The sequence below is a fragment of the Schistocerca nitens genome, chromosome 12, assembly GCF_023898315.1.
Source record: "Schistocerca nitens isolate TAMUIC-IGC-003100 chromosome 12, iqSchNite1.1, whole genome shotgun sequence".
In the NCBI taxonomy this organism is placed as follows: Eukaryota; Metazoa; Arthropoda; class Insecta; order Orthoptera; family Acrididae; genus Schistocerca; species Schistocerca nitens.
The window spans coordinates 150,818,572-150,846,204 of NC_064625.1; positions in this window are offsets into that span (position 1 = coordinate 150,818,572).

Consider the following 27,633-nt stretch of genomic DNA (forward strand, 5'->3'; position numbering starts at 1 on the left):
TTTTTAAATATGTACATCTTACAACTACATCTTTGCACTATTTTTCTACATAGTCTCCATAGCGATTGAGGCACTTATCGTATCTCTTCACAAGCTTTGAAATTCCTTCTGCATAAAAATCACCCGCTTGTGCCTGGAGCCAGCCTGTGACCGCATCTTTGAGCTCTTCGTCGTCATCAAACCGCTGTGACCCGAGCCATTTCTTCAAATGCATGAAGAGGTGATAATCACTTGGCGCCAGGTCTGGGCTGTAAGGTGGATGGTTGATAACGTCCCACTTGAAGGACTCAAGAAGGGCCGTTGTTCTGCGAGCAGAGTGAGGACGGGCGTTATCGTGCAAAAAAAACGATACCGGAAGTCAGCATACCACGGCGTTTGTTCTGTATAGCCCGTCGTAACTTTTTTATTGTTTCACAGTACACGTCTTGATTAATGGTCGTACCACGTTCCATGAATTCAACCAACAACACCCCTTTGGCATCCCAAAACACCGTTGCCATCAGCTTTCTGGCAGAAAAATCTTGCGAGGCTTTTCTTGGTTTGGTAGGCGAATTTGAATGTGCCCGTGCCCACATCTTTGATTGTTCTTTTGTCTCAGGGTTCACGTACTTAATCCAGGTTTCGTCACCGGTCACGATTCTGTTTAACAATGGTTCTCCTTCGTCCTCATAACGTGACAGAAAGTCTAATGCAGAGGCCATTCTTTGAGTTTTGTGGTGGTCGGTAAGAATTTTGGGCACCCATCGTGCACAGAACTTACGGTAACCCAATCTTGCTGTCACTATCTCGTACAAGAGAGTCTTAGAAATCTGTGGAAAACCAGTAGACAACTCCGACATTGAGAAACGTCGATTTTCACGAACTTTTGCATCAACTGTCTGAACGAGTTCGTCAGTCACCAATGATGGTCTACCACTCCTCTCTTCATCACGAACGTTTTCTCGTCCACTTTTAAATAAACGTACCCATTCATGGACAACTCCTTCACTCATAACTCTTGGTCCGTACACGGCACAAAGCTCACGATGAATAGCTGCTGCAGAATATCCTTTGGCTGTAAAAAACCTTATGACAGCACGCACTTCACATTTGGCGGGGTTTTCTATTGCAGCACACATTTTAAACTGCCACAAAAACTAAACTAGCGCAGGTACGACGTTCACTCGACCACGGCTTGATGACGACTGACCTGTTGAGTGCGTGAAAGCACAGATGGCGTCGCTACTCCCCCCACAACCCGCACTGTGACAAATCGGAGGTTACTTTCTGAACCGCCCTCGTATATACGTCAAGAAATACTAAAGAATGGAAGAATGCTATCGCCACCCACTTGGGTATGTGCAGACTTAAGTATTGCCGAGGCAGACACATACCCACGTGGCGATGTAGAATAGTGTAGCAAAAGCAGGCTTAGAAGTGGGTATAGATGTAGTTAGCTCGTAAACCTCGAGTTTTTCCGAGGTTGACAGTAACGTATTTTTTAATATAAGGCGGAAGTTATTCACTTGGAAGTTGAGTTAAATCCTTTTATGCTATTTTTTATTCTTATTTTCAATATTCTGTTTTATGTCTACGTTAACATTACTAATGGTTGACGTTATCATAACTATATACGTAATATAAAATATTGTATGTCATCATGGATATTGAATATATGCCACATGCTTAGAGTTTCCAGATCTAAATTCATGGCAGTAGGCTGAACTGAACTGACTCTCTGGAGAGGTTCTCCAGCATTACTTCCTGTTTTGTAAAAACATCGACTTCTGACACACATCTTCCCATATTCTCAATTTGTTTTCGGGTGACGAAGATCATACCGGTAGCTACCAATATTGTAAATTCCGTTTTACTGGTTTTCTCAAATCAAAATACTGATCTGGTTCACTCTGTAATTTTCTACGTGTACCAGCCATCTGGATGTGCACTGAATTGCTATCAGCATTTCTCTTATCGAAAATACTCACTAGGAATTTAGTGTCCTATGGAATATGATTTGATAATTTATAGCTCGGTCAAGGTAATTCGTTCCTGAGCCAAAGCTGTCAAAAATATTACAGTTTAGATAATTTCTTTCGTAAAGAAACACTGTGGTATGAGTTTTGGTCAACTTACAGAGCTTATTTCTGCTACTAAAAATTCTAGTAAGTGCAGCTGTTTTCAAGACTGAACGATTCACCAACACTCTACGAAGAGCAAAATTGCGCCTGTGTCCTACAGTGAGTGAGTTGTACAAGCTGTGTTCAAAGAAATGACTGAAAAACTTAATTCTACTAACTTATTCATTGACAAATTTGGGCAACGGTGTCGGCGATGGTTATTCGCCTTCAGACAGTACCAGGTGTACTATTGCATTTTGTACAGTTTCATGTTACATATGGTTGTTCATGGTTATTTTTATCTTCATCGGCCCATGTGGGGGAAATAATTATTTTATTATTCTCATCTTAAACTGCAGGCTTTCATTTGATATAACAAACTAAATTTTTTGTGAATCAGAAGAACTATGTTTTTTATTAGCACTATTACTGGTAGCAGTGTAAAAGTATTTTTTAAATATTTCCTTGCATTTTCACTTGTGAGTAAGATTATTCAAAGGTTCCTCATGATTCATTATTTTTGTTTATAGTTAACACTATTCTCATTTATGATCTTCTCCTACTTCAAAATTTACGCATTCAGATTTAACATTTTTGGTGCACGAACAAAAATATCTTTCGTAAATACTTTACTGCTTCATTTGCTAAGGTACTGGTCATTTTGTGGAACGTAAATATCCCAGATTCAATCGTTAAGGCTTTAATTTAAGAATGTTGATTTCAGAAATGTGTCAGATCCATAGTTATTTTAATAACACAAAAATGTTTACTGTGAAGGTAGTCATGGAACCATGCTTACATCAAGTGTCAAGGTAATCGACTTATTACAAATATTGAGTGAATAACCATCAGTTCTCTGAGATATAATAATAATTTCCCCCAGGGAAAATTTCTGCGGAGACGAATGCTCGTGTGTCATTGACATAGCTGTACCAGCAATCGTCATTCTCTAGGCTTACACTGGTCAGTTCACTAAAATATGAGATCTAGACTGTGTCTTATGTAGAAAATGTTGACATAAGAGCATGAGTAATACTGAACATGACTTGATACCATGTCTTACATGACTGACAGTAGACAAGGATTACACATCACAGGTACTTACGAAAGTTGTGTGGACCTTTATTACAGGTGCAGCGGCGCACTCACCTGAAACAAAGTAGATCTCGGTGTCAGATTAAAGAAAAAGCGACTGGAACACGACTGCCAGCATCGGCAGGTAATACGCGTATTGCTCAAAGATTACGACACAGAGAAATATATGTTAGCACTGTAGTGTTCGCGAAACCTCTACGTTTTAATTTTGATCAAGATTTATGCACTAATTTACGAATATTCAGAATTCATCACTAGGAAATACACTCCTGGAAATGGAAAAAAGAACACATTGACACCGGTGTGTCAGACCCACCATACTTGCTCCGGACACTGCGAGAGGGCTGTACAAGCAATGATCACACGCACGGCACAGCGGACACACCAGGAACCGCGGTGTTGGCCGTCGAATGGCGCTAGCTGCGCAGCATTTGTGCACCGCCGCCGTCAGTGTCAGCCAGTTTGCCGTGGCATACGGAGCTCCATCGCAGTCTTTAACACTGGTAGCATGCCGCGACAGCGTGGACGTGAACCGTATGTGCAGTTGACGGACTTTGAGCGAGGGCGTATAGTGGGCATGCGGGAGGCCGGGTGGACGTACCGCCGAATTGCTCAACACGTGGGGCGTCAGGTCTCCACAGTACATCGATGTTGTCGCCAGTGGTCGGCGGAAGGTGCACGTGCCCGTCGACCTGGGACCGGACCGCAGCGACGCACGGATGCACGCCAAGACCGTAGGATCCTACGCAGTGCCGTAGGGGACCGCACCGCCACTTCCCAGCAAATTAGGGACACTGTTGCTCCTGGGGTATCGGCGAGGACCATTCGCAACCGTCTCCATGAAGCTGGGCTCCGGTCCCGCACACCGTTAGGCCGTCTTCCGCTCACGCCCCAACATCGTGCAGCCCGCCTCCAGTGGTGTCGCGACAGGCGTGAATGGAGGGACGAATGGAGACGTGTCGTCTTCAGCGATGAGAGTCGCTTCTGCCTTGGTGCCAATGATGGTCGTATGCGTGTTTGGCGCCGTGCAGGTGAGCGCCACAATCAGGACTGCATACGACCGAGGCACACAGGGCCAACACCCGGCATCATGGTGTGGGGAGCGATCTCCTACACTGGCCGTACACCACTGGTGATCGTCGAGGGGACACTGAATAGTGCACGGTACATCCAAACCGTCATCGAACCCATCGTTCTACCATTCCTAGACCGGCAAGGGAACTTGCTGTTCCAACAGGACAATGCACGTCCGCATGTATCCCGTGCCACCCAACGTGCTCTAGAAGGTGTAAGTCAACTACCCTGGCCAGCAAGATCTCCGGATCTGTCCCCCATTGAGCATGTTTGGGACTGGATGAAGCGTCGTCTCACGCGGTCTGCACGTCCAGCACGAACGCTGGTCCAACTGAGGCGCCAGGTGGAAATGGCATGGCAAGCCGTTCCACAGGACTACATCCAGCATCTGTACGATCGTCTCCATGGGAGAATAGCAGCCTGCATTGCTGTGAAAGGTGGATATACACTGTACTAGTGCCGACATTGTGCATGCTCTGTTGCCTGTGTCTATGTGCCTGTGGTTGTGTCAGTGTGATCATGTGATGTATCTGACCCCAGGAATGTGTCAATAAAGTTTCCCCTTCCTGGGACAATGAATTGACGGTGTTCTTATTTCAATTTCCAGGAGTGTAGTACAACTGACCACAAAACAAGGTAGGGTAGCGTCATCATTACTCTAAATAAAAGATTATAAATGCTAATTCAGTTTTAAGAAACACTTCCTAAACACAGTACAGGAAAAAGGTGGTCTGCAATAAAAATTAAGGCAATATGTTCGAAAACTAAATTTCCATATTAGTTGATTACGTTCAAGTTTTACCAACATTCCCATGTGAAATTACAAAAATACAGTTCCTCTAATAAATAAAACTTCATATGGTAGATGGGAGACAATGTGCACTATGAAATGATAGCTACCATGCAGAGCGTTTTACTTGTATCATGGTAAATTAAACACCTGTGATTTGCCGGACATATCAGTCCAGCAGGCAAATTAACCGACATGCCAAACAAGGCATCCGCAACAACTGCAACGAGATAGCACTCATAATAATTTTGCTAATGACACTTATGTTAGTATCAGCCGCAATTAAGTGTTCCGTATACCTTCGTGACGCTCCAATTCGGGCATGAATTCCTGGACTAGCGTCGCTCGGAAACAAACGCGAAAAACAAGTAATTTGGCACTGCTTGTGGAACATGTGTACTGTCATAATCGCTTTCGCAGCACGATTGCTTCATTCTGCTCGTAATGGTGTACAGAACTTTCATAAATTTCTTCCCAGCTTTGATAACCTTAGAACTACACCAGATTATAAAACACGATTTCCATGTGATAAGATAACTGATATTATTTTTTTTTCTTTTTTTGTTTTGTCTTCCAGGTGCCGCAGATTCGATAAAGAATTGAAACGCGCAGGAATAAGTTCTGTGTGTAGCCCGATCCGTAGGGACGAAATCCGATACCGAAGTGCAACGAGAGTTTGGGAAAGTGTGTGAAAGGGTACCCCTGTCCCCGCCATATATTCGAACTTGGCACGCGTAATTCATGGAAACAGGTAGCGTCCTCCAAGAACAAGGGGAAGACCGCTCATCGTTTTGAACGTGCACAAGGTAAGGGCAGGCATTTGTAAAGGAGTGGTAAGACAATCAGTGCGTACAGCGCCCAGAGGATTGGAAATTCTACGGTCGACAGGACGTGAAGTCGTCGACAAGAGGCCATGCGTTTATGATTGCGAGGTGCAGCTGATTACGGCACTAAAGCAGACGGCTATGCTAGCCACGACTGGTGTGAACAACGACTTTTTGAGAAAAAAATATTTCTCCTTTGAGACGTTTGGCTATTCATGAAGCTGAACCGCAATAACGTTCACGTATCGATAATATAGTTTGGACAAGAAGAGAATAGAAGCTTTCGAAATGTGGTGCTACAGAAGAATGCTGAAGATTAGATGGGTAGATCACATAACTAATGAGGAGGTACTGAATAGGATTGGGGAGAACAGGAGTTTGTGGCACAACTTGACCAGAAGAAGGGATCGGTTGGTAGGACATGTTCTGAGGCATCAAGGGATCACCAATTTAGTATTGGAGGGCAGCGTGGAGGGTAAAAATCGTAGGGGGAGACCAAGAGATGAATACACTAAGCAGATTCAGAAGGATGTAGGTTGCAGTAGGTACTGGGAGATGAAGAAGCTTGCACAGGATAGAGTAGCATGGAGAGCTGCATCAAACCAGTCTCAGGACTGAAGACCACAACAACAACAACAACAATCGATAATATACTGTACTTATCCTGCCCGCAACTGAAAAGTGACAGCCCCAAGGCTAATGCGAGGTGTGATCTTACACTCCGTTGCATCCTTGGTCCTTTCTTTCCCAGGGTGTCTACAGTCTACACGCTTAAACAAGAATTAGAATTGCGACAACTGGAACATCTGAAACCTTACGTCATACTCCAACAGAACGGGGCACCACGAAACTGGTCGGTATATGCCCGTCAATTTATGGATGAAAAGTTTCCGAATACGTCGAAAGGACGAGAGGACACGATTCGGACTACGCCACCGCTGCCCCTTAGATTACATTACGTGATCAAAAGTATCCCAGGCATCCATACACAATACAGGACTTACAGCTAGATCAAACGGGAGGCGGACCCATCGGTATAGAAGCAGGCTGTGAGTTCTGTGGTGTTGAAACTTCTCTATAAGAACAGTTTCATGGTCGTTTACTTGGTTTACCTTGTCATTGTGTCTCACAATGGCACCTTTGATTTTCGGTGGGCTTCGTAACTTAATCTGGGAAGAGATTCAGCAGTGGTATACAGTGTTTCAATTGCACTTAACGTTATGATGAAAACGGCATGAGTTCTGCGTCAAATGTTGACGGTGTTGAGACAGCAACCAGCCACAAATTTATTTTCAGTTCCTTTATTCAAAGGGTACCGTTACCGGTTTCGAATCGTTATGATTCATCTTCAGACGGTTCATGCTTTCATTACAACCTTTTTTTCACAGATTAATTGTCCTAAAATATAAATAATACGTAATTATAAGCACGCCACACAGTTGGTTCCGTTACAGATTTTCATTGGAAGTGGCTTACGTGAAATGTCGGTTTGGAATGTTTGTTTTCACTACATTCGTCCAACAGATGTGAATACATTTCCACTGCATTCTTATCGTTGCGCACGTAAAGTTTTCTCGCTGAACACCTTAGATCTGTTACAGAAAAAATTTCTAGCACACACCACATGTTTCGATACAATACGAAGTGCTTACAAACATATGAGTGACAAAGATGCTATGATATATCGTAACATCATGCAGATGTTTGGAAAAAGATCATAAACTCACTTATGCAACTGAAACGCTTTTTACACTATTACACAGAGAGATTGATTTTGTGAGCTTTAGAGCGAATACTGTGTAACGTTGTTACTTTAATTTTCTATGAAAGCGATGCTGATAGACAATAACAGCGGGTTAAAAGCTGTGAGCTGTCTGGGGAAGTTAACCGTGCATTACTGCGCAACTGTTTCACCAGGTATCCAGTCTAGCTTACCAAATTCCCAACCAGACTAACATTAATTATAATCTTTTAACAGTATATATATATATATATATATATATATATATATATATATATATATATATATATATACAGGACGTTTCAAAAATGACCGGTATATTTGAAACGGCAATAAAAACTAAACGAGCAGCGATAGAAATACACCGTTTGTTGCAATATGCTTGGGACAACAGTACATTTTCAGGCAGACAAACTTTCGAAATTACAGTAGTTACAATTGTCAACAACAGATGGCACTGCGGTCTGGGAAACTCTATAGTACGATATTTTCCACATATCCACCATGCGTAGCAATAATATGGCGTAGTCTCTGCATGAAATTACCCGAAACCTTTGACAACGTGTCTGGCGAAATGGCTTCACATGCAAATGAGATGTACTGCTTCACCTGTTCAATTGTTTCTGGATTCTGGCGGTACACCTGGTCATTCAAGTGTCCCCACAAAAAGAAGTCACAGGGGTTCATGTCTGGCGAATAGGGAGGCCAATCCACGCCGCCTCCTGTATGTTTCGGATAGCCCAAAGCAATCACAGGATCATCGAAATATTCATTCAGGAAATTAAAGACGTCGGCCGTGCGATGTGGCCGGGCACCATCTTGCATAAACCACGAGGTGTTCGCAGTGTCGTCTAAGGCAGTTTGTACCGCCACAAATTCACGAAGAATGTCCAGGTAGCGTGATGCACTAATCGTTTCGGATCTGAAAAATGGGCCAATGATTCCTTTGGAAGAAATGGCGGCCCAGACCAGTACTTGTTGAGGATGCAGGGACGATGGGACGGCAACATGGGGCTTTTCGGTTCCCCATATGCGCCAGTTCTGTTTATTGACGAAGCCGTCCAGGTAAAAATAAGCTTCGTCAGTAAACCAGATGCTGCCCACATGCATATCGCCGTCATCAATCCTGTGCACTATATCGTTAGCGAATGTCTCTCGTGCAGCAATGGTAGCGGCGCTGAGGGGTTGCCGCGTTTGAATTTTGTATAGATAGAGGTGTAAACTCTAGCGCATGAGACGATACGTGGACGTTGGCGTCATTTGGACCGCAGCTGCAACACGGCGAATGGAAACCCGAGGCCGCTGTCGGATCACCTGCTGCACTAGCTGCGCGTTGCCCTCTGTGGTTGCCGTACGCGGTCGCCCTACCTTTCCAGCACGTTCATCCGTCACGTTCCCAGTCCGTTGAAATTTTTCAAACAGATCCTTTATTGTATCGCTTTTCGGTCCTTTGGTTACATTAAACCTCCGTTGAAAACTTCGTCTTGTTGCAACAACACTGTGTTCTAGGCAGTGGAATTCCAACACCAGAAAAATCCTCTGTTCTAAGGAATAAACCATGTTGTCCACAGCACACTTGCACGTTGTGAACAGCACACGCTTACAGCAGAAAGACGACGTACAGAATGGCGCACCCAGAGACTGCGTTGTCTTCTATATCTTTCACATCACTTGCAGCGCCATCTGTTGTTGAAAATTGTAACTACTGTCATTTCGAAAGTTTGTCTGCCTGAAAATGTACTGTTGTCCCAAGCATATTGCAACAAACGGTGTATTTCTATCGCTGCTCGTTTAGTTTTTATTGCCGTTTCAAATATACCGGTCATTTTTGAAACACCCTGTGTATATATATATATATATATATAAGACAATTTAAATAAAAAGAAATAAAACGGTGTATATTTGGAAATTTATTTTAACATTGATCATTGAAATTTCAGCATATTAAACGTGAGTCATAACTAAGCTGGTGCCTTATTTAGGACTGTGAAAATGTGAGTTTGTAATCTTACGGAACACATCAAATATGGAGCCAAGATTGGTAGACTACATACAACACTGCATTCATAAAATAACACACAAAGAACGTTGAAACATATGCAAGAGGAAATTAACCACAACCAACCGCTACAATTTTCACCCAAAGAAGTTACGTTCGTAGCGCAATCCTGTCCGTCATGTAATTACCACACACTGGTATACTAAATTCATACTAACTCTCTGTGAAATGTTCCCGAAAAGAATAGCTGAGGGCTACGTTGATGCTTTCACCACATGCTTCACGTGGTCAACTTGGTTTACACAAAGAGTGTAACTCCACAATAATTTTGATAATTAAAATAAATTAGATCGAAAAGCAATTTACAAAAGAAAAACCTCGAACTGGTTACTATCGTCTTACTATTAACCTGATGGGTCAAACAGTTATATAAGCACGTGGTACTGGTCTCGCAAAGTACACCCCACGTGGGTTGAACATAAAGAAAAGTTGCTATATAAAAAAAATATTGTCAAGACGAGACGTTATAATCACACGAGCATTCACATTTAAGATTGATGATCTTAGTTAGAGTTACTGATCAACACGTGGTTCCACTTTACTCACAAAGCAGTGACAAAGCAACTACTGGAATATTCTGAACTGTACACTCGAATCACACTGCGTTGCAGTTTAAGATAACATTAGATATTTTAGAGCTAAACCTGAAATAAAGGTGATTAAATTTTCAGTTAGGCTGAACTTAAGAAATCCATTGTCCTACGGACTTAGCAGACACGCACTTAGCCGGAGATCTTACCACTTCAGACGCTCGCCGCGGACAGACTGACCTGCGATCCTACGGAGCGTGCTTAAAAGATACAAACGGAAGTGACCAGAGAGACAGCTTCCTATGCCAACATGACAAGGGACAGACAGAAACATGGTAAGAATGGAAACCTCTCTGCTTTTAGAAAGCGTAGCTACCTGTTCCGACGTTGGTCCTACTGTTCTCTAGCAGACAGGCTTGTCTGTTACCCTCAAGCATGCAACTAGAAATACATTTGCTCATTCATCCTCTCACACAGAAGGGAAGGGGGATGACAGTATCTTATCATATACAGTATATAAAAGAAAGCGGATGTAGGTTCCGTATGAGACTGTGTGACATGAATTACATATAAACTGTGTTTTAAAGTGTAGTAGTGTGACAGATCGTTCTTGTTTATGTGTAAAAGTAACACGTTCCACTGCTCAGTCTCCTCCCAGATAGTCAGAAACGCCACAGTAAATTTAGAAGAGGAATTTATGCCGTAAATGACAACAGACTTAAGAAATTAACATGAAAGGAATCCAACAGAGACCTTTCAACTGTTACATTAATTACAAAGTTGATCAACTGTATAGGTATGCTAGTACATTATTTATTTATATTTAGCATAATAAGAATTGTAGTAACTAATAAATTTGCTAATTTATCTGCAGATAGGCATCGGAATATTATTTGGTTTGGAGAGTGGAAAATAAACTTTAGAAATTTTTTTAAGAAAGGTGTGTTAGCTAACTGAGTTTGTTCGTTAAGGATATAGTCTGGGTGCTGTTTTTGTGTGTGTGTGTGTGTGTATTTCTAATTCTTCTAATATGTTCATAGTGGCTCCTTTTTCTGCTAGATGTAAAATTTGTAAGTTGTTCGCAATGCTTCTCACAGAATGGTTTTCTTCGGCAATATGAGCTACGAATGCAGATTTCTTTAAGTTGCCAAACCTTGAAGCATCAATGTGTTCTTTCTATCTAACTCCAAAACTTCTGCCTGCCGGTCCAATGTAGAACTTTGGGCATGTATCGCATTTGAGTCTGTATATTCCTGATTTACCATAGGGACTCTTGGAGGTATTTACATCATGGATTACTTTTTGTTGTAATTTATTATTTGTGGAAAACTGATGTGATATTTTCCTTTCTAAATAAGTTTTCTATTTGGTATGATAGTGGTCCTGCATGTGGCAGAGTAGCACATTTAGGTTTGGCTTCTGTGGCACACTGATTTGGCTTGGAGTGCATGTTGTGGGGATTACTGTGAAGTGGATTTGTAGTTTTTGTTTGCATTTTGTTGTGGAGTTTTTCTATTGTTGTGGGTTCATATCCATTATTATGAGCAACTGTTTTAATTATATTGATTTCTTTTTGTTTTTCTGTGTCAATCATTGGTACTTTTTTAATTCGATGTACTATTGCTCTGAAATATGCCATTTTTTGTTGGTGGGGAGGAAAGATGAGTTGTCAATACTGACGTCTGTGGTGGTAGGTTTGATGTTTACTGTTACTACTGCAAATCTTCAGGTCAAGAAAGTTAATGCCTTTATTAGTTTCATGTTCAACTGTGAATTTAATATTTTTGCGCATTTTGCTTAAATCTGCTGCTAATATATCAATTTCATTGTTTGTACCATCAAAAAGCAAGATTGTATCATCAACATATCTTCTGTAATAGATTATTTTGTTTGAGATGTGCTGGCTGGTTGAGAAGAATTTGTGTTCTATATGGTTGATGTAAATATCAGCCAAAATACCAGCGTAAGTCACATCCAATGAAAATCTATAACGCAACCAACTGTGTCGTGTGCTTATAATTATGTATTATTTATATTTTAGGATAATTAATGTGTGAGAAAAACGTTGTAATGAAAGCATTAACCGTCTGAAGATGAATCATAACGATTCGAAACCGATAACGGTATCCTTTGAATAAAGGAACTTAAAATAAATTTGTCGTTGTTGCTGTCTCCACACCATCGACATTTGTCTTCAAATAACAGCCACAATCTACAACCATGTCACCATACGACAAAACTGCATGTTCTGTGTCAGTTTAAAGCATGCTTATGTACGCATAACTATTATAGGTTCTTTCCCACGTAACCCACATCTGTTTTTTATTGCATGTATCTTGTATTACTATGTTCCTTCCCTCTTGCAAGAAAGAGTGACTGAATGTGTGTGTCTACTTTGCTCTTCCAAGCTGGTTAGCAGTCTAGTTTTATCGGTCTGCTCTGGTGATAGAATGACCAACGGTTCACCAAGGCGAAGAGTTTTGTCCCCTCTGAGTAATCACTGGACTGTTATGCCGTCGGCACGCAGGACCAGGCAGCTAACACTGGCTTACTCAGGGACGGAACATCCGGCGTCGCGAGACACACACCGGCACGAGCTAGTTGACGTCATTTGCGCTGCCAGCGCTCTCCAGTGGCAGCTATTGGCTTTACTTGGCTCGAAAACCGCACAGTTTACAAAAATGGACGTGCGTAAAATTCTCACTTTATGTCTTTCAAAACGCACATTTCCTCCCTTGTCAGTAAGGACAACAGCTAGTAAAGTTCACCAAACCAAACAAACTCACTCCTCACTGAGCACTCATTTATGTTTACATAATATCAGGTATTACAGAAAATATTTGTCTTAATTTCGTAGGAAAGTACCACACTTTTTTTAGAAAACGCGAATAACGTTTCATTCTCGAGACATTCAACGTGCTGATGCTTAGAAGAGAAACTCGCCATTACACCGCCCTCAGATTCAGTGGTAACGTGGCCCAGTGTATAGCCAGCCAAAAACAAAACAAAGATCGAGCTTGAAAACAGGAAGACTCCGCACTGAACAGTGGAAAAAGAAGAAAAATAGAAACAGTCGACGGTCCAAGCTCAAGACGTACAACATCGAGCGAATATGCACAGCCACGACGTTGTGCTTATGTGGTCACAGTGTTGGACTGCGAAGGGTTCTGTTTTCAGATCTCCCTTGTACAGGGTGTTACAAAAAGGTACGGCCAAACTTTCAGGAAACATTCCTCACACACAAAGAAAGAAAATATGTTATGTGGACATGTGTCCGGAAACGCTTACTTTCCATGTTAGAGCTCATTTTATTACTTCTCTTCAAATCACATTAATCATGGAATGGAAACACAGCAACAGAACGTACCAGCGTGACTTCAAACACTTTGTTACAGGAAATGTTCAAAATGTCCTCCGTTAGCGAGGATACATGCATCCACCCTCCGTCACATGGAATCGCTGATGCAGCCCTGGAGAATGGCGTATTGTATCACAGCCGTCCACAATACGAGCACGAAGAGTCTCTACATTTGGTACCGGGGTTGCGTAGACAAGAGGTTTCAAATGCCCCCATAAATGAAAGTGAAGAGGGTTGAGGTCAGGAGAGCGTGGAGGCCACGGAATTGGTCCGCCTCTACCAATCCATCGGTCACCGAATCTGTTGTTGAGAAGTGTACGAACACTTCGACTGAAATGTGCAGGAGCTCCATCGTGCATGAACCACATGTTGTGTCGTACTTGTAAAGGCACATGTTCTAGCAGCACAGGTACAGTATCCCGTATGAAATCATGATAACGTACTCCATTGAGCGTACATACTGGCGAAACTAAAATGAGCTCTAACACGGAAATTAAGCGTTTCCGGACACATGTCCTCATAACATCTTTTCTTTATTTGTGTGTGAGGAATGTTTCCTGAAAGTTTGGCCGTAGCTTTTTGTAACACCCTGTATATGATCAAAAGTATCCGGACATATGGCTGAAAATGACTTACAAGTTCGTGGCGCCCTCCATCGGTAATGCTGGAATTCAATATGGTGTTGGTACAACCTTAGCCTCGATGACAACTTCCACTCTCGCAGCCATACGTTCAGTCAGGTGCTGGAAGGTTTCTTGGGGAATGGCAGCCCATTCTTCACGGAGCAGAGGTATCGATGTCGGTCGGTGAATCCTGGCACGAATTCGGCGTTCCAAAGATCCCATAGGTGCTATATGGGATTCGGGTCAGGATTCTGTGCACGCCAGTAAATTACAGATATGTTATTGTCGTGTAACTACTCCGCCACAGGCTGTGCATTATGAACAGGTGCTCGATCATGTTGTAAGATGCAATCGACATCATCGAATTGTTCTTCGACATTGGGAACCAAGAAGGTCCTTAGAACATCAATGTAGGCCTGTGCTGTGATACTGCCACGCAAAACAACAAGGGGTGCAAGCCCCCTCCGTGAAAAACACGACCACGTCATAACACCATCGACTCCGAATCTTACATTTGGCACTACACACGCTGGCAGATGACATTCACCGGACGTTCGCGCATACCCACACCCTGCCATCGCATTGTGGACCGCAATTCGTCAGTCCACTCAACGTTCTTCTACTGTTCAATCGTCCAATGTTTACGCTCCTTACACCAAGCGAGGCGTCGTTTGGCATTTACCGGCGTGATGTGTGGCTTATGAGCAGCCACTCGACCGTGAAATCCAAGTTTTCTCACCTCCCGCCTAACTGTGATAGTACTTGCAGTGGATTCTGATGCAATTTGGAATTACTGTGTGATGGTCTGGATAGATGTCTGCCTATTACACATTACAACTCTCTTCAAATGTTGGCGGTCTCCGTCAGTCAACAGACGAGGTCGCCCTGTACGCTTCTGTCCCTTCACGTTTCCACTTCGGAAGCAGTGCACCTCGGGATGTGCAGACGTATGACAGAAGTGACACCCAATCACGTTCTAAGTCCGTGAGTTTCGCGGAGCGTCCCATTCTGGTCTCTCACGATGTCTAATTACTACTGACGTCGCTGATATGGAGTACCCGGCAGTAGGTGGCAGGACAATGGACCTAATATTGAAAAAGTATGTTTTTGAGGGTATCCGCATACTTTTGATCACACATACACACACACACTCACTCTCTCTCTCTCTCTCATATATATATACTAGGTGGTCCATTGATTGTGACCGGGCCAAATATCGCACGAAATAAGCGTCAAACAAAAAATCTACAAAGAACGAAAACTAGCTTAAAGGGGGAAACCAGATGGCGCTATGGTTGGCCTGCTAGATGGCGCTGCCATAGCTCAAACGGCTATCAACTGCGTTTTTTAAAATAGGAACCATTTTGTATTACATATTCGTGTAGCACGCAAAGAAATATGAATGTTTAAGTTGGACCACTTTTTTCGCTCTGTGATAGATGTTGTTGTTGTTGAGGTCTTCAGTCCCGAGACTGGTTTGATGCAGCTCTCCATGCTACTCTATCCTGTGCAAGCTTCTTCATCTCCCAGTACCTACTGCAACCTACATCCTTCTGAATCTGCTTAGTGTATTGATCTCTTGGTCTCCCTCTACGATTTTTACCCTCCACGCTGCCCTCCAATGCTAAATTTGTGATCCCTTGATGCCTCAAAACATGTCCTACCAACCGATCCCTCCTTCTAGTCAAGTTGCGCCACAAATTTCTCTTCTCCCCAATCCTATTGAATACCTCCTCATTAGTTACGTGATCTACCCATCTAATCTTCAGCATTCTTCTGTAGCACCACATTTCGAAAGCTTCTATTCTCTTCTTCTCCAAACTAGTTATCGTCCATGTTTCACTTCCATACATGGCTACACTCCATACAAATACTTTCAGAAACGACTTCCTGACACTTAAATCTATACTCGATGTTAACAAATTTCTCTTCCTCAGAAACGATTTCCTTGCCATTGCCAGTCTACATTTTATATCCTCTCTACTTCGACCATCATCAGTTATTTTACTCCCTAAATAGCAAAACTCCTTTACTACTTTAAGTGTCTCATTTCCTAATCTAATTCCCTCAGCATCACCAGATTTAATTTGACTACATTCCATTATCCTCGTTTTGCTTTTGTTGATGTTCATCTTATATCCTCCTTGCAAGACACTGTTCATTCCGTTCAACTGCTCTTCTAAGTCCTTTGCTGTCTCTGACAGAATTACAATGTCATCGGCGAACCTCAAAGTTTTTTCTTCTTCTCCATGAATTTTAATATCTACTTCGAATTTTTCTTTTGCTTCCTTTACTGCTTCCTCAATATACAGATTGAATAACATCAGGGAGAGGCTACAACCCTGCCACCTTCAGAATTTGAAAGAGAGTATTCCAGTTAACATTGTCAAAAGCTTTCTCTAAGTCTACAAATGCTAGAAACGTAGGTTTGCCTTTTCTTAATCTTTCTTCTAAGATAAGTCGTAAGGTTGGTATTGCCTTCCCCGAGGTCCGCTTCTACCAGTTTTTCCATTCGTCTGTAAAGAATTCGCGTTAGTATTTTGCAGCTGTGACTTATTAAACTGATAGTTCGGTAATTTTCACATCTGTCAGCACCTGCTTTCTTTGGGATTGGAATTATTATATTCTACTTGAAGTCTGAGGGTATTTCGCCTGTCTCATACATCGTGCTCACCAGATGGTAGAGTTTTGTCATGACTGGCTCTCCCAAGGCCATCAGTAGTTCTAATGGAATGTTGTCTACTCCCGGGGCCTTGTTTCGACTCAGGTCTTTCAGTGCTCTGTCAAACTCTTCACGCAGTATCCTATCTCCCATTTCGTCTTCATCTACATCCTCTTCCATTTCCATAATACTGTCCTCAAGAACATCGCTTCTGTATAGACCCTCTATATACTCCTTCCACTTTTCTGCCTTTCCTTCTTTGCTTAGAACTGGGTTGCCATCTGAGCTCTTGATATTCATACAAGTGGTTCTCTTCTGTCCAAAGGTCTCTTTAATTTTCCTGTAGGCAGTATCTATCTTACCCCTAGTGAGACAAGCCTCTACATCCTTACATTTGTCCGCTAGCCATCCCTGCTTAGCCATTTTGCACTTCCTGTCGATCTCATTTTTGAGACGTTTGTATTCCTTTTTGCCTGCTTCATTTACTGCATTTTTATATTTTCTCCTTTCATCAATTAAATTCAATATTTCTTCTGTTACCCAAGGATTTCTATTAGCCCTCGTCTTTTTACCTACTTGGTCCTCTGCTGCCTTCACTACTTCATCCCTCAGAGCTTCCCATTCTTCTTCTACTGTATTTCTTTCCCCCATTCCTGTCAATTGTTCCCTTATGCTCTCCCTGAAACTCTCTACAACCTCTGGTTCTTTCAGTTTATCCAGGTCCCATATCCTTAAATTCCCACCTTTTTGCAGTTTCTTCAGTTTTAATCTACAGATCATAACCAATAGATTGTGGTCAGAGTCCACATCTGCTCCTGGAAATGTCTTACAATTTAAAATCTGGTTCCTAAATCTCTGTCTTACCATTATATAATCTATCTGACACCTTTTAGTATCTCCAGGATTCTTCCAGGTATACAACCTTCTTTCATGATTCTTGAACCAAGTGTTAGCTATGATTAAGTTATGCTCTGTGCAAAATTCTACAAGGCGGCTTCCTCTTTCATTTCTTCCCCCAATCCATATTCACCTACTATGTTTCCTTCTCTCCCTTTTCCTACTGACGAATTCCAGTCACCCATGACTATTAAGTTTTCGTCTCCCTTCACTACCTGAATAATTTCTTTTATGTCGTCATACATTTCATCAATTTCTTCATCATCTGCAGAGCTAGTTGGCATATAAACTTGTACTACTGTAGTAGGCATGGGCTTTGTGTCTATCTTGGCCACAATAATGCGTTCACTATGCTGTTTGTAGTAGCTAACCCGCACTCCTATTTTTTTATTCATTATTAAACCTACTCCTGCATTACCCCTATTTGATTTTGTATTTATAACCCTATAATCACCTGACCAAAAATCTTGTTCCTCCTGCCACCGAACTTCACTAATTCCCACTATATCTAACCTTAACCGATCCATTTCCCTTTCTAAATTTTCTAACCTACCTCCCCGATTAAGGACTCTGACATTCCACGCTCCGATCCGTAGAACGCCAGTTTTCTTTCTCCTGATAACGACGTCCTCTTGAGTAGTCCCCGCCCGGAGATCCGAATGGGGGACTATTTTACCTCCGGAATATTTTACCCAAGAGGACGCCATCATCATTTAATCATACAGTAAAGCTGCATGTCCTCAGGAAAAAATTACGGCTGTAGTTTCCCCTTGCTTTCAGCCGTTCGCAGTACCAGCACAGCAAGGCCGTTTTGGTTAGTGTTACAAGGCCAGATCAGTCAATCATCCAGACTGTTGCCCCTGCAACTACTGAAAAGGCTGCTGCCCCTCTTCAGGAACCACATGTTTGTCTGACCTCTCAACAGATACCCCTCCGTTATGGTTGCACCTACGGTACGGCCATCTGTATCGCTGAGGCACGCAAGCCTCCCCACCAACGGCAAGGTCCATGGTTCATGGGGGGGGGGGGGGGGGGGGGATAGATGGACTTTGTAATAGTCACAATGGCTCACAATTTTAGACGAACAGTTGGTAACAGGTAGGTTTTTTAAATTAAAATACATAACGTAGGTACGTTTCAACATTTGATTTCGGTTGTTCCAATGTGAAACATGTACCTTTGTGAACTTATCATTTCTGAGAACGCATGCTGTTACAGTGTGATTAACTGTAAATACCACATTAAAGCAATAAATGCTCAAAATGATGTCCGTCAACCTCAATGCATTTGGCAATACGTGTAACGACATTCCTCTCAACAGCGAGTAGTTCGCCTTCCGTAATGTTCGGACATGCATTGACAATGCGCTGATGCATGTTGTCAGCCGTTGTCGGTGGATCACGATAGCAAATATCATTCAACTTTCCCCACAGAAAGAATTCCGGGGACGTCAGATCCGGTTAATGTGCTTCGACGACCAATCCACCCGTCATGAAATATGCTATTCAATAGCGCTTCAACCGCATGCGAGCTATGTGCCGGACATCCATCATGTTGGAAATACATCGCCATTCTGTCATGCAGTGAAACATCTTGTAGTAACATCGGTAGAACATTACGTAGGAAATCAGCATACATTGCACCATTTAGATTGCCATCGATAAAATGGGGGCCAATTATCCTTCCTCCCGTAATGCCACACCATACATTAACCTGCCAAGGTCGCTGATGTTCCACTTGTCGCAGCCATAGTGGATTTTCCGTTGCCCAATAGTGCATATTATGCCGGTTTACGTTACCGTTGTTGGTGAATGACGCTTCGTCGCTAAATAGAACGCGAGCAAAAGATCTGTCATCGTCCCGTAATTTCTCTTCTGCCCAGTGGCAGAACTGTACACGACGTTCAAAAGTCATCGCCGTGCAATTCCTGGTGCATAGAAATATGGTACGGGTGCAATCGATGTTGATGCAACATTCTCAACACCGACGTTTCTGAGATTCCCGATTCTCGCGCAATTTGTCTCCTACTGATGTGCGGATTAGCCGCGACAGCAGCTAAAACACCTACTTGGGCATCATCATTTGTTGCAGGTCGTGGCTGACGTTTCACACGTGGCTGAACACTTCCTGTTTCCTTAAATAACGTAACTATCCGGTGAACGGTCCGGACACTTGGATGATGTCGTCCAGGATACCGAGCAGCATACATAACAGACGCCCGTTGGGCATTTTGATCACAATAGACATACATCAACACGATATCGACCTTTTCCGCAATTGGTGAACGGTCCATTTTAACACGGGTAATGTATCACGAAGCAAATACCGTCCGCACTGGCGGAATGTTACGTGATACCACGTACTTGTACGTTTGCGACTATTACAGCGCCATCTATCAAAAAGCGAAAAAAGTGATCCAACTAAAACATTCCTATTTCTTTACGTACTACACGAATATGCAATAGAAAAGGGGGGTTCCTATTTTAAAAAGCCGAGTTGATATCCGTTTGACCAATGGCAGCGCCATCTAGCGGGCCAACCATAGCGCCATTTGGTTTCCCCCTTCAAGCTACACAAGTTTCGTTCTTTGTAGATTTTTCGTTTGACGCATATTTCGTGAGATATTTGGCCCGGTCACTATCAATGGACCACCCTGTGTGTATATATATCAACTCTCCAACGGCTCACTGACGTTTCTTTTCAGTATTCAGACCTGAAACTGTGTTACGGTCTGGAATTCCTTCGTTGTACCATAGTACAGACCCGTTTATCTGCTCTTTTCATGTCTGTGAGAGGTTTACGCGGAATCTCGCGTCATCTCATTGTACATCACATTTTCTTGCTGCGATAATACATTCTTACTACATGACTCAACTTGTATAACCAGTGTATAGTATGACATTTGCCAAAACTACAGAAGGAGAAGAGACACGTCAGTGACCGGACTGCAAGTTCATAAATGATTGGAAAAAAATGAATGTTTAGCACGCAGTAGATTTTAAACACGGATCTTCTGCTTTGGAATCAAACAGCGTGACCACATAAGAACGACGCCGCGGCTGTGAGGGTTTCGCCCGATGTTGCACGTCTTAAGCGTGGACTATTCTCTGTTTCTGTTTTGCTTCTACTTTCATTCACAGTTCAGTACACCTTCTTCTTGATTTCATGCTTGATCTGTATTCACTTTTTGACTGGCTATCCAGCCGGTGGTTTTACCACTATATCTGATGGGGGAAGCGTGGGGGGGGGGGGGACTGATGGGGAGTTTTCCCTTATTAGAAGCAGCATATGTGCAAGCGATGTAATGTATAACAGAGACCCTACCGAAAATGCGCTTCTACTGAACAAGGCAAGCATAATACGCTGTGCCGCGTTTCCCGCTTGTGACTTAGGGAGCGTTGTTGCTTCCTACTGGTTCTACAACTGTACTCGAACCTTCTACCAACCACACCTTTGTGTGCTCAACGGTATAATATTTTATGTTATAGTCTTCCATAGGCTTTAATTGCCTAAATGTTATTAATTTAAATTTAATTATAACGAATCCTAACAAAAATGCATGTTTTAGATGAATTTTGAATGTGCTGCTGACTTAGAACGGCATACTCTCATAACACGCGACTTACGACACGGTAACTCAATACCAGCATTATGACGTTTCCTGTCGTTTCATTACAACAAATCTTACCAGTAACGTTTCGATATTGAGACATTTAAGGCACTGGTACTTAGAAACAGCATACATTCACGGAGTGTAAGGTGTAACGAAAAATCGAGATAACATGCGCCTCTGCTGAACGCGACAAATGCAACATGGCTTCTTTATTTTGCGGGCCTCAAGCTTTCTGTTTGTGACGTAGGGAGCGCTCTTGCTTTCTATGGGCTCCACTTTAAGTGACACGTCGCCGAAATATCGCAGAAGTTATTTTGTGTTTCAAGTGACGAATGGCTCCTTAACTTGAAACAGCAACAAGTGACGTCACAAATCTTCGGTCACTTCCGTTTACCCGGAAAGCTGTCTGGTCAGCAAGCGCGCTTCTTCTGCTGGGATCTGGTGAGGGCACATCGTAGATTAAGACGCAAGCTTCATAACTTACAATCATGACAAGGTTGTGTAAGTCCTCAGCCTACCCGGAATATGCAGTCTTTTTTTTTTTTTTTTTTTGCATATTTATTTCCGGAATGCGATATTTAGAGTAGGTAACAGTATGATTTTCATGATTTTTTGATTTTTTCGGGGACTTGGTTTGTTCCACTCGAACTTTGAGATGTGGAAATATAAGCTGCTTCGAGATACTTAGTTATGTTAAAATGTTTCCTCTTCTAATGTGAATACGTGTATAATTTGGTCTTGCGCGCAGGTAATTTTTTTCTTGCTGTAGTTCAATATTTATTCCATTATTCCTTGCATCCTCTTTATGCTCGCTTTGTCCAACCGGTCTCAAATGTTCGTATTTCGTTCAGCGACCCTTCAGCTCCATCTTTTCCTGTTTCCAATAGTAGTCTTTCGTTGCATTGAATTGTCTGTGTTTAATCTCCTTTTCTGTGTAAACGTAACCTATAATTTTAAGTGTCTCCAATACTTGTTTTGTTCATTTGAACCACGTGTTACTGTGAACAAGTGAAATAACCTGCTGGTAAGGCTTTTGAGACATCCAAAAAGTATATGACAGTCGAAAACTTGAATATCGTTTATGGCGAATGTCGGCGAACTATTAGAGCAGCGTAATTACAATTATATATTAATACCTTCAGCTGCTGATGGGCGTTGAAATATACCAACGGGGACAGGTGAATATGTGTGCCCCGACTGGCACTCGAACCCGTGATCTCCTGCTTAGATTGCAGACGCCACCGAGGGCACAGAGGACAGCGCGACTGCAGGGACTATCTCGCGCACGCCTCCCTCGAGACCCACATTCTCACCTTCTATGTCCACACACTACATTCGTAGTGTCCCACCCCAACACACTCATTACTCGTGGAAGACATTCTTACCAAGTCCCGTAAGAGTTCGGGTAATATGTGTGCATCCGCACAGAAGAGGGAGGTCATGGCCGGTATCGCAAGAAGTACAGGGTTATTACAAATGATTGAAGCGATTTCACAGCTCTACAATAACTTTATTATTTGAGATATTTTCACAATGCTTTGCACACACATACAAAAACTCAAAAAGTTTTTTTAGGCATTCACAAATGTTCGATATGTGCCCCTTTAGTGATTCGGCAGACATCAAGCCGATAATCAAGTTCCTCCCACACTCGGCGCAGCATGTCCTCATCAATGAGTTCGAAAGCATCGTTGATGCGAGCTCGCAGTTCTGGCACGTTTCTTGGTAGAGGAGGTTTAAACACTGAATCTTTCACATAACCCCACAGAAAGAAATCGCATGGGGTTAAGTCGGGAGAGCGTGGAGGCCGTGACATGAATTGCTGATCATGATCTCCACCACGACCGATCCATCGGTTTTCCAATCTCCTGTTTAAGAAATGCCGAACATCATGATGGAAGTGCGGTGGAGCACCATCCTGTTGAAGTCGGCGCTGTCGGTCTCCAGTTGTGGCATGAGGCAATATCCGCGGGCTACGCGTGAAACTTGCCCGCACGCGTTCAACCGTTTCTCCGCTCACTGCAGGCCGACCCGTTGATTTCCCCTTACAGAGGCATCCAGAAGCTTTAAACTGCGCATACCATCGCCGAATGGAGTTAGCAGTTGGTGGATCTTTGTTGAACTTCGTCCTGAAGTGTCGCTGCAATGTTATGACTGACTGATGTTGAGTGCATTTCAAGCACGACATACGCTTTCTCGGCCCCTGTCGCCATTTTGTCTCACTGCGCTCTCGAGCGCTCTGGCGGCAGAAACCTGAAGTGCGGCTTCAGCCGAACAAAACTTTATAAGTTTTTCTACGTATCTGTAGTGTGTCGTGACCATATGTCAATGAATGGAGCTACAGTGAAATTATGAAATCGCTTCAATCATTTGTAATAGCCTTGTATATACTCATATGGATATGGTATCTGTTCTTTCAGACATGTGCGAAAGAACAGACACCATATCCATGTAAGTGTATTAGAGGAGCGGTGCGTTTGTTGCTGAAGAGCATCCAGATCGTGCCCAGAACTCACAATCTGTCTTCGCAAATCTAGCAAAAAAAAAAAGTTCTAGAAACTGCAAATGTGGCGAATAAAAGACGACCAGGAAAAAGAACAGCAACTGATGCCACAAATGAACCTGACGCTTTAGCAGTAGAAACACAATGCAGATGTCACTAAGGGGCATCTCGGAAGTACAAGAGTGGTCAACCAAACCAAGTGTTCTGCAAATACTACATTCCATGGCGTTTCATCCTCTTCCCATTTCGCTGCATCTACAGCATCTACAAAAGATAAAAATACTTGCGAACGTCAGGTAATTCGCCATGTTGTCCGCTATAGATTTGCAAAACCCGCACATCGATATATTTATTGCTTCTGAATGTGTTTAGGTGGCCTGTTATAGCCGTCTCACCCTGCATATGTAGATGTAGATTACTGTCACCATAACAAATTCATCTCCGCTTTGGAATGATATAGAAATGTGCTGAGATATCTTACAGGATTGGTAGATGCGTGATTTTTGTAGCAAACAACCTCAAGGTTGAAACATCCTAGCAGATTAAAACTGTGTGCCGGACCGAGACTCGAACTCGGGACCATTGCCTTTCGCGGGCAAGTGCTCTACCCTCTGAGCTACCCAAGCAGATGGTAGAGCACTCGCCCACGAAAGCCAAGGGTCCCCGAGTTCGAGTCTCGGTCCGGCACACAGTTTTAATCTGGCAGGAAGTTTCATATCAGCGCACACTCCGCTGCAGAGTGAAAATCTCATTCTGGAAATCTCAAGTTCGATTCACGTAGTGCATCAGTACCCCATTCCCCCACCAGGAGCGCCTGCGTAGCTCACAGTTAAAATGGCTACTTTCACTGGTGCCGAGCGTGCTCGCTGTGTGTTTTGGTTTCAAAAAACGAACTCTGCAAGAAATGTTCCGCGTAGATTTCGGAAACCAATACGCTAAAGAAGCTCCAAACAGGCTTACAATGTACTCTGGGTGCAATAACTTTGTCGAGACGGGTTGGTCCCTGCGACACGGTAAGTCATCAGGTCGCCCTTGTGTTGATAATTATGGCGAACATGTTAAGGAGAAATTTGTTCGCGGTCCAAAAAAATCAACGCGACGTGCGTCTTACGATTCTGGCATTCCACAAAAGACTGTTTGGCGAGTAGTGCGCAGACAAATACACTTGAAACCTTACAGATTCACAATAGCACAGCTCATTAATGGTGCAGATTGCTCGTCGGAAATCCCGTACAGAAATGTTGCATCGGACAGAGGACGAGGATACGTCCCAGAACACAATCTTCAGCGATGAGTCGACATTTCATATCAGTAGCATGGTGAACACCCACAGGGGCAAAATATGGTGCACCGAAAATCCACATGCAAACCTGTAACACGTTTGTGACAGCACCAGACTCAATGAGTTTTGTGCCTTTAGCAAACTGAAAGTGTACAGCCCTTTCTTCTTTATGGAGAAAACTGTCACTAGTATTGTTTATCTCTTCATTCGAGTGATCAAATGGCTCTGAGCAGTATGGGACTTAACATCTGAGGTCACCACTCCCCTACTTAAACCTGAATAACTCAAGGACATCAAACACATCCAGGCCCGAGACAGGGTTCGAACCTGCGACCGTAGCAGTGGCGCGTTTCCGGACTGAAGCGCCTAGAAGCGCTCAGCCAACGCGGCCGGCTCGACTGATAGATGAAGATGACCGAGACGGGTGGTTTACTAGCAGAAAAACGATGCAACACACTATTTCCTGACGGATGTTCGAGGTTTCCCCGCTAATCGTTTCCCAAGTCGATGGATAGGTCGCGAAGGGACAATTGCGTGACCACCTCGCTTCCCAGACTCTGTATTTCTTTCTCTGGGATTTAATGAAACCGTGTGTACGTTCCTCCCCTATCAAACAATTTAGCCGAGTTGAAAAATTGAATCTACCCTGCTGTTGCATAAGTTACGCCCGCAACTAGTGTGGGAAGTAATTTACTACCGTTGGGATGTTCGCTGTATCACAAATGGTAGTTGCATCGAACCAAAATGACACTTTACACTTTTATGTGAAGCGTGAGATTGTTTCCTACAAAATGACACATCTATCGATTCTGTAAGTTACCTCAATAAATGATGACTAACTGACAACCTCAGCTGCCGACAGGTGTTGTTGTTATACCTCGGGAATCGCCAAAGCGTGTGCGAGTAATGAGTGGGTGGGCAAAAGTCTATAAGGTACAATACATATGTAGAATTGTGGACAGTTGGGAATGTGAGTCTCACTTGAAGCGTGCAAGGGGTAAGTCCCTGCAGTCGCCCTATTCACCTGTGTCATCGGGGGCTCTGATGTATAGAGCGTCTGCCATGTAAGCAGGAGATCCCGGGTTCGAGTCCCGGTCGGGGCACAAATTTTCAGCTGTCCACATCGAGGTATAACAACAACACCTGTCGGCAGCTGAGGTTGTCAGTTAGTCATCATTTATTCCAGGGAAAAGCTGCACGGTCATCAACAGTAGCTGTTCTTTCGAGAACAAGTTACTGTCTTCATATATATTACCTCAATAAATTTCTGTGTCATTCCAAACTTCTAAATGACTCTAAGCAACATGGGACTTAACATCAGAGGTCATCCGTCCCCTAGACTTAGAACTACTTAAACCTAACTGACCTAAGGACATCACACACGTCCATGTCCGAGACGGGATTCGAATCTTCGACAGTAGCAGCCGCGTGGTTGCGGACTGAAGCGCCTAGAACCGCTCGGTTACTGCGGCCGGCTCCAAACTTGTAAACCCCTCTTTGACTTCACGCGTATAACGCTGCATGACCTGCTGCTGCTGTTGTTGTGGTCTTCAGTCCTGAGACTGGTTTGATGCGGCTCTCCATGCTACTCTATCCTGTGCAAGCTTCATCATCTCCCAGTACCTACTGTAGCCTACATTCTTCTGAATCTGCTTAGTATATTCATCTCTTGGTCTCCCTCTACGATTTTTACTCTCCACGCTGCCCACCCTCAGCATCACCCGACTTAATTCGACTACATTCCATTAACCTCGTTTTGCTTTTGTTTATCTTCATCTTATATCCTCCTTTCAAAACACTTTCCATTCCGTTCAACTGCTCTTCCAAGTCCTTTGCTGTCCCTGACAGAATTACAATGTCATCGGCGAACCTCAAAACTTTTATTTCTTCTCCATGGATTTTAATACCTACTCCGAATATTTCTTTTGTTTCCTTTACTGCTTGCTCAATATACAGATTAAATAACATCGGGGATAGGCTACAACCCTGTCTCACACCCTTCCCAACCACTGCTTCCCTTTCATGTCCTTCGACTTTTATAACTGCCATCTGCTTTCTGTACGAATTGTAAATAGCCTTTCGCTCCCTGTATTTTACCCTTGCCACCCTCGGAATTTGAAAGAGAGTATTCCAGTCAACATTGTCAAAAGCTTTCTCTAAGTCTAAAAATGCTAGGAACGTATGTTTGCCTTTTCTTAATCTTTCTTCTACGATAAGTCGTAAGGTCAGTATTGTGTCACGTGTTCCAATATTTCTACGGAATCCAAACTCATCTTCCTCTAGGTCGGCTTCTACTAGTTTTTCCATTCGTCTGTGAAGAATTCGCGTTAGTATTTTGCAGCTGTGACTTATTAAACTGATAGTTCGGTAATTTCACATCTGTCAACGCCTGCTTTCTTTGGGTTTGGAATTATTATATTCTTGTTGAAGTCTGAGGGTATTTCGGCTGTCTCGTACATCTTGCTCACCAGATGGTAAAGTTT